Source organism: Cavia porcellus, unplaced genomic scaffold (genome assembly GCF_034190915.1).
Source record: "Cavia porcellus strain 051 isolate PalLab524CR breed Dunkin Hartley unplaced genomic scaffold, mCavPor4.1 scaffold_16, whole genome shotgun sequence".
Taxonomy (NCBI): domain Eukaryota; kingdom Metazoa; phylum Chordata; class Mammalia; order Rodentia; family Caviidae; genus Cavia; species Cavia porcellus.
This window is the reverse complement of record NW_026947499.1, coordinates 15,230,874-15,239,674: the sequence shown is the minus strand read 5'-3', so window position 1 is coordinate 15,239,674 and position 8,801 is coordinate 15,230,874. Positions and strand designations below refer to the sequence as shown.

Genomic DNA, 8,801 nt, shown 5'->3' with positions numbered 1-8,801 from the left:
ATGTGTATTTTACCTGATCCTGGTAACAGAGGAGAAATCCAGATGGCAACTGAATGGACATTTTTTTCTTCTAACAGTCCTGCTTTGATTTTATGTGCATCAGAAAATTGATGTACATAGTCACTGTATATTGTCACACTGCTGATTTCTACCTTCATCTGTTTTATTTTACCCCACATCACTTATCACCGCCTAACACTGTGTAAATGCATTACTTCATTCATGTGTGTCTCCCCCCTACAAGATCAGTAATTTTCCCTTTTTGGTCCATTGCTGTGTTTCCTGTGCCTGAAACAGTATCTGGTACACATAGTACCCAATAAATAATTGTCAAATGAATATTAAACCGTGAGTTTGCTGTTAACATTGCCTAGGGATAGGTCAAATTTTTTGGTTTTTAAAAGAGCAGATTTTAAAAACTGGAAAGGCAGCATGTAAAAGTGCATAACCAAGAAAACCACAAGGCAAAAGACATGAGAATGCTGAAACCGCTATGGGCTGCCAGGGTGCAAAGGAACCAGTAAGCAATGAAGGTAGATCTCAGGCTCCAGATCCCTCACCTGTCACAGGAATTGTATCCTCCCTGCCCACCTCTCAGCCTTTCTAAAAGAACCAAGGGAAACAATCAGACAGTAATGTCTTACAGACCTTATGGAGCTATTGATACAGTAGTGGAGCCCTACTGGCATACACACGTATTCAACATGCCACCACTCCATCAGAGCAAGGGCCTCAGTTCATTCTCAGATCAGGTGCTTCCTGGAGGGGTTTATGTGGGTTCCAAGGTCAGCCAGACCTGGGTTCAAATCCAGCCACTGCTATGCATTACCTGTGGATCCAAGCAGTCTCTACAGCCCCTTTTCACTCAACCAGTTTCCTGTCAGTCTACGTCTGCAAAATAGCCAAAGCACAGCTGTCCTGTGACACAGCTATTCTATAAACAGCAACAGTCACTTCCAGGTGCCTGAAAAATCTACTATCCCTATTGTACAGATGGGAGAACTGAGGCAGGGAAGGGTGAGGCATGGTTACAATGATACAGCTACTAAAAGGGGAGAACTCGCCTCAGGCTCAGCTGTCTGACAGCAGAGCTCCAAGGTTGTTCACACTAGTCTAGACCATCTCCTTTCTTCAAACCCAGTCTAGGTACCTGCAAGTAGGGTTTTCATTCATTCACTCAACAAACATTTACAAGCATGACAGCATCCCAGGCACAGAGCTAGTCGCTGACATGGGTGTGAATAAATGGAACAGATCCTCTGTTTCCATGGAATAAAGAGGCAACACCAGGTTTCTATAGGCCATAGGAAGCCCTTGGAGGCTCAAGCAACTGAGTCACTCGACGTCCTTTAAGTTCACACAGCAGTTATACAAAGAGCAGACTAAAGGAGAGAAAGAAGAGAAGCTGCTGGAACACTAGGGATGAGCCTAGGGTGTCCATGCAAGAGATGAGGGTAGCAAGAAGACTATGTTCACTAAAAGACAAACCCAGAAGTGGCCACAGGAGGCTTTTCCACAAAAGCCACAAACTTAGAACAAGCCACGAGCCCATCAACTGTAGAAAATACAAATAAAGAGTATACATGAATATGATACAGAATATGACACAGCAGTGAAAAAGGAGAGGCCATCAGCAAGAAAACAGAGTCCATTGGACAGAATGAGGAGCAGCCCTGCACAAAAACAGTACAATTCCCATTACAGGAAGTTCTGAGCAGGCAGCATTTAGCTGTGGTGGTGAATACTGGGGCGGGACTGGGAGGGGATGCGAGAGCCTGCTGGGGTCTGAGAAAGGCTCTGCCTCTTGATCTCTCTGGCGGTTCCATGAACACATGTGTAAAACTCATCAAGCTGTGTGCTTAAATCCTCCTGTGTGCTTTCTGCTGTGTGTTATACCTCAATTTTAAAAGGAGAAAAACATTCAGAAAGGAAAGAAGTGTTGACAGAATGGGTCAGGGCGGCAGCAGCAGATACAGAAAAAGGAAGTGGACTTGACAGCCCTGCTCTGGCTCCTCCCTGAGCAGCTTGGAAAAGAAATGGGCCTCCTGGGGCCATGACAGCTGTTCAGTCGCTGTGAGCACCTGGCTCTCTCCTTCCCTCCTCCCTCCCTCGATCCATCCCTCCTGCCCTCCTTGACCCTGTAGCACACACAGCACCAGGGAACTCTCCAGAAGCAGTAGAAATCAATCTCTCTCTCTCTCTCTCTCTCTCTCTCTCTCTCTCTCTCTCTCTCTCTGTCTCTCTCTCTCTCTCTCTCTCTCCCCTCGAGCCCCGGGCTCCCAGGCCACAGTAACCCAGGTTGGAAGGCTGAGTCACAACAAAAGCCCCCCAGCCATGGCAGCTGCCTCCAGAACTGCCAGGTTTGACTTTAGCTTTCTGTGACCCAAGATGCCTCACCAGAATGGGAGGGGCCGAGGCAGCTACAGGCTCAGGGCTTCTAGCCTATATTTAGATGGCACAGCCTGCACCGTGTTTCAGATCACATCCAAAGGACGGCTGGCTGGAGCCCTGCTGCTCCGGGGTGGGCAGGGCAGGGGTCCCTCACGGGCAGAGGAAGGTGGGGCCAAGGGTTGCTCTGTGTTCTTGAGAGGATATGCCTCTCCTCAATGCGTGTCTTTGCAAAAGCAAACAAAACATTCCTCCCATTCTTTTTTCTTTTTTTTTTTTTTTTATTTAAAAGGAAAAAGAGAAAAACACAAAACAAACCAAAGCGGCGTAAGGGTACACGCAATACAGAACTACAAAACAAAACAAAACAAAACAAAACAAAAAACCATAACAGTAAGAAATTACCTGCTAGTAGATTACACACTATTTTCTTGAAAATAGTTCCTCAAATCACAGTATCAAAGAACACAAGGTGGACATTCAAACAGGGAGACTGCAAACAGCTGTGTTCAATGTTCCAAAAACATTGATAAAGTCAGCTATTCTTCATCCATCCATTCATTGTGGGAAATTCTTAAAGCACCAAGAAAAAAATCAATAAATTATATCTACATAAATACACAGGGAAATGAGGTCACTCCTCAACTGTGTACTTTGACTCAATGACAGATCTTGATTATCTTCCAATATCCTTGAATGGCTTTCAAGTGCATCATTTTTCTTAGTGCTGTAACAAAATCACTAACGCACCCAATCCTGAGCTGCGCCTTCTGGGCCTCACTTTCCAGTGCATCTCCTCCCCCACCCCTCGGGCCAGTGCCTATTACCCTCCCCTCTGTACACAGGAGGAAACGGAGGCTGCCAGAGCTCTGCCCAAGGTCGGGACACAGTGCTGTCTTCAAAGCACATGTGCCTGACACCCAGGTCTGCCCTCAATGACACACATGGTCACTTGAGGACCCCCCGCCTTGATTATGGTGCTGTCATCTAGAATCTACTGTATCCCGACCTCATCACCTGTCCCCACTGATCCAAGACTTTCCACTTGTTACACAGATGTATTTTTAAAATGTCTGGGAGAATAGACAGCTACGCGCCACCATGACTGTTCCCCTAGGTGCCTAATGAATAGCCTTCCGGGAAGACTACGTGGTTTACTCTCCCACCAGCAGGTCAGAAACTGCCACAAACCTACTTTTTCAAACCGCATCAGGAAGTGACTCTCTATCCTCCCTCTCTCTCCTTTCTGAAGACACACCTGAGAGAACACTTGTTGAAGCCAACCTATGACAAAGAGCTTTAGCCACAGTGCTAAACATCAAGCCTCACTCAGCTGTGCGGCCCTCAAAGACCCAGGGCGATGACAGTGAAAGTTTTAGAGACCAAGAGCCCAAACTGAGCCTGGCTCTGCCACTGCTTGCCAAACCTAAGTATGACCATATGTGCATGCGCAGATGCTGGGGTGATGCTGGGCGATGCTGGAGCAGGTTGGCTCACACGCCAACAGAGAGGGCTCTGGGTGCCTGCTGCAGCACACATGCCAGGAATTTTCCACCACCACCCTAGGGCATAGATTTAACTATTCACATTGCAAAAATGCCGTGTCCGGGGTCAGCACATTGTCCCCTCTTCCCTTTGAACAGGCCCTTGTCCTCTGTCTCGGTCACTCTTATTCCCCTCTCACTCCTTCTTATCCTCCTCACTTCAGCTTAGATATCTCCTAACACCTCCCTCTCTGCAGAAGCCTTCCCTGCACCCCTAAACAGGTCTCGATGCCTCCACAGCCCTCCCATCCCATGGCACCTTCCCCTCCCCCCACGCCAGTATAATATCAACCACATTGCCTTATACTGTATGACACCAGGTCTAAACACTAGGTCATCATTCATGCGTGTTACCCCAAGAAATACCCCAACAGAGACCGGCTCCTCATAGCGCCATCGTGCAGCACAGCATGGGCAGAGCACTGCTGCAGGTTAGGGGTGGCAGGCCTGGCCCTGGACACGGGGACCAGCTTCTGCCTCTCACGGTCCACAGAAGATTTACCCAGTAGCTCATACAATGATGACTTAAATGCTGAACAACTTGAGAAACTTCTTTACTCACTGGAGTCCACTGAGAATCCTATAGTTACTGAAAATGCCTTGATCATTCTGGTTAACAATGTGGCCTTTTCAGCCAAACCAGCTATTATTCGTGATCTGGGTGGTGTTCCAATTGTTGAAAATTAAATCAACAATCCAAACCACAGCATTAAAGAGAAAGCTTTAAATGCACTAGATAACTTGAGCGTGAATGTTAAAAACCAAATCAAGATAAAGATTTTCATCAGTAAAGTCCATGAGGGTGTCCTGTCCGGTCCCTTGAACTCTGCTGCATAGCTGGCTGCCCTGAGACTGTTGACAAATGTGACAGTCACCAGTGAGCGCCAGCACACTCTGAGCAGTTACCTCGCAAGCCTGTTCCATGTGTTAATGACCGGAAATGCCAAAACCAAGGTTCAAGTTCTGAAGCTGCTTGTGAATTTGTCTGAAAATCCGGCCATGACAGAGGACTTCTCAGGGCCCAAGTGGACTTGGGGTTCCTTTCCCTTTTTGAAGGCCACATAGCACAGGAGATTCTTCTTCTAGTACTTACACTGTTTCAGAATATAAGTAACCGCCTCAGAGTGGGAGGCCGTTCAGCTGCTCAGCTTCCTTTCCTGAAAGGTTCATTGTTTTCCCTATTATATGGAGAAGAATGTGTCCAGCACATGAAAGCTTTAGTTTAGCATCATGATGTGGATGTGAGAGAAAAGGGTGTAACAATAATACCAAAATTCTGATTGGCTGTCAGACTTTCCACAGAGTAACGCAGTCTGCAAGGTAACACACAGAAACTTATTTTGCTTCTTTTTTATAAAGGGAGTCTCTCAAAAAAGAAGTTAGAAGAAGGAGAAAGAGAAGAAGAGGAGGAAGACAGACAGAAAGAAAGACCCTGATAAAATATCTTCCCTTTGTTTTAATAGCTTTGTGGAGACAGAACTTGCCACCATACAATTCAAACATTTAAAGTGCACAATTCAGTGGGTTTAGTATAGTCACAGAATTGTGCGGCCATCATCACAGCCAATTTTAGAACATTTTCATCAACTCTAAAAGAAACCCAGTACTCACGAGCTCTCACTCCCTTCCCCCAGCCTCCACCACTAATTCACTTTCTATCTATAGATTTCCTTTTGGATTTTCACATGAATGGAGTCATATAATGCACAGACGTATGTGGCTGATGTCTTTCACTTAACACAGTGTTTTCAAAATTCATCTGAAGCACGTCTTATCAGCGCTTTATTTCCTTTTATGACCGAATAATATCCTACTGTAAGGATAGAGCAAATTTTTTTTATCTGTTTGTTTGTCAGTGGACATACAAGCTGTTTCCACATTCTGGCTATCGTGAATGATGTTGTTAAACAGCTGCTTCGTGTTTTCCTGCAGACATACATCGCCAGTTCTCCTAGGTATATGTCTAGGAGTCACAATGCTTTCTTATCACTTACAAACTTTATTTCTCCTTATTCCGAAAGTACTTCTAGATTTATTTAGATATCAGTTCTTATCACAAATCACTCACTCTGCACATACTTTTTCAAAAAGAAGAAAACAGGAATAAAATATATTGCCTAGGATATTTCAAAAGTGTCTGTCATGCAAATTCCAGAAAAATCCCCTAAACAATTTTCAGTCTCTAAATAAAAAAATTTTAAATTATACTTGCCAGGATCTATGTTTTCCTACAAGATATCATCTTCATCTTCCACACCATTAAGAACATTAGAGATGATGTTCTTAAGACTTCTTCAAAGATAGTTCTGCTCTTAATTCCCTGCAGTGCCAGCCTGGTCTTGACCATTTCTTGCCTTCAAGACAGTGATCTGCATCCTGACTTTAGAGAGATTAACATGTGGAAAACAACATGCATCTTATAATTCACAAAATGTAAGAATTTCCAGTCTGCTTACCTACATCACTTGCAAAGATTCTACATGTTTTCAGAATAAGAACTAACCTTGCCCACTGTTGTATTCATCCATGCATTTAGCTAACAAAATTATGTGCAATGTTTAAAGCACACATAATATATTCTTGATTTTTTTAAAAAAAAAAGGAGCAGTCAAATGAAAGAAAGAATAAACAAATGCATGTTGACCTACTTTGGAAAATGGAATTCACTCACCTTCTAAGTGGGAGGATGCAGTCGATTTAGTTCATCTCTCAAAACTGTGCCCTCTGTGAGAGGAGGGCAGATATAAGAACAAAAATAAGTTTCTTGGGCAACCTTGTCACTAACCTGTCACACAATAGGCAGACTAAAAATAGTTGTGGAATGAAAGAATAAGTAAGTGAATGATAAAATAATTGTTATTATAACTAAAATTTATTGCCTGCTTTTTCTGGGCCAGCTACTGTTCTATGCACTTTAACTGTGTTAATTTTTTCATCCTTCATTTAAGTCTCCCAGTAATCCTCTAAGACAGGCAATAATACCATTCCCAGTTGGTCAATAAGTAAACTGAGGCACAGAGAAACAATCAAACAAATGAGTGAATGTCTAACAATCTGAGTTAAGATGCCAGGCATTCAGTCCCCAGAGTGGCCCACCTAGTCAGACACCCAACTCTCTGAGCCTCATTTCCCTCTCCATAAAATGGAGAAATAAAACAATATCTCTCTGGGTGGAGCCAAAGAGGAGGTGAGTCCACATGTACACAAGCAGCTGGCTCAAGTGAGGATCAACTCACTAATGTGAGGATCCCATCACTGCTTGGCTGGAGCAAGACCTAACAGGCTTATTTCCTCATCAGTGCGATCTGGCTCCAAGTACCCTACATTCCCAAAGTGATGCCAGGAGTGGCACACATCTATAATCACAGCACTTGGGAGGCTGAGGCAGGAAGATTTCTGTGAGTTCAATTGCAGGAGCTACTTTGGCTTACAAAGTGAGCTCAAGGCCAGCCCAAACTACACCGTGAGACCTTGTCTCAAAAAAAAAGAAAGAAAAATCCCCAAGGTGATGGTGAGAAAGCTCTAAGTCACACTTGCAAAGCCCTTAACTCAGCTAGTGACAGCCTTAGAGAAAGCCTTGGATTGACATGTGGCCCTCGCATGGGCACCTCTGCTTTCTGGGAAAACTGCTTTCCAATGTAGCCCCTTCCTGTCAAGGCAAATCCAAGATATGCCTGCAACGCCAACCTTGCAAGCTGGCAGGCAGTACAGGCAGAGCCCAATGGGTGAGCTCCTCTTCTCCCAAATGAATAAATCATTACAGGAGAGTGGTATGCACCCCACCAGCATCCATAAGGATCTGAATTATATATAACAAAGCTGCAAAAGCAATTTATCCCAGGCACGTGCAAGTCATAAAATGGGAGTTTTCGGGCACACAAGACAATTTTCAGATACTGCAGCTTTTATCAAAGCAATAAGGCCCACCAAAGGAGCATCCAGCCCCACAGGGCCGGGGATGCCTTAATCAGGTTTATTTATTATCAGAGGAAAGAATCAAGCTCTCCTTCCTGGTTCTACCACCTCCTCCACCTATCCCAATGCCCCAACGTGGCTGCTCCTCGATTCAGGGGCTACAGGATGCGAGAGTGAGCTGGCAAGAGCTACTCTTCTAGTGGGAACCATCTGCTCGAGAGCCTGGAGGTGGGACCAGGTGCTCTCCAAAGCCCTGGAGGGAGAGGAAAAAGAGGAGGGATTGCTAGAAGAAAAGGTAGCAAGAGCTCTGAAGTAGAGCTCACGAGCTCCATCCATGTTGCTGATTACAGGTGGGAAACTGAGGTACTAGAATGTTCTGTAACCTTGTGAGGCCTCCCAGAAGAAAGGAGAGGAAATGAGAACACAGTTAGGGTTGGCAGGCATTTAGTGAGCACCTACCATGTGCCAGCCCTCCGGATCCAAGGCAGAGATTTCCCTGCATGTATGAACTTACAGCTGCCTCTGCAGCTGCACTGCCAGGAGTCCACCTCTTCCCCAGGCTCCATGGGGAGGGAAGAGTTCCACGGCAAGCACTGCCCATCAGTGTCCCAAGTCACTGGTAAGAATGGGTAGCTTATACCTCCTGCCTCAGTCACAGGGTGCAGCAGGGGTGGACTTGAGCCTGGGGGTGGTCTTGAGCCTGAGAAAAGTGACCCCTGTAGCTGAAGAGACCCCCAAAGGAGGCAGCTGGTGTGGCTATCTTCTGGCCACAAGCCCTGCAGCCCAATAGTAAGAACTTCCCTGGAAGTGGGTGTGGGCAGGGCATCTCCACTCCTACAGTATTCCTCATCCTGCTTTATACTCTTCCCAGGATTTACCATCATCTGACACTGTGCATAACTGCATCTCGAGGTTTTCAAAGATACAGGTGATGGCTGTCTTGTTCTCATTGCC

General features: G+C 45.4%; 1 pseudogene; it reads left to right on the top strand.

Moving 5' to 3' along the window:
• The first annotated feature begins 493 nt into the window (after positions 1–493).
• LOC100730228 (armadillo repeat-containing protein 10-like) lies at positions 494–5,212 on the top strand (annotated as a pseudogene).
• Positions 5,213–8,801: the final 3,589 nt, after the last annotated feature.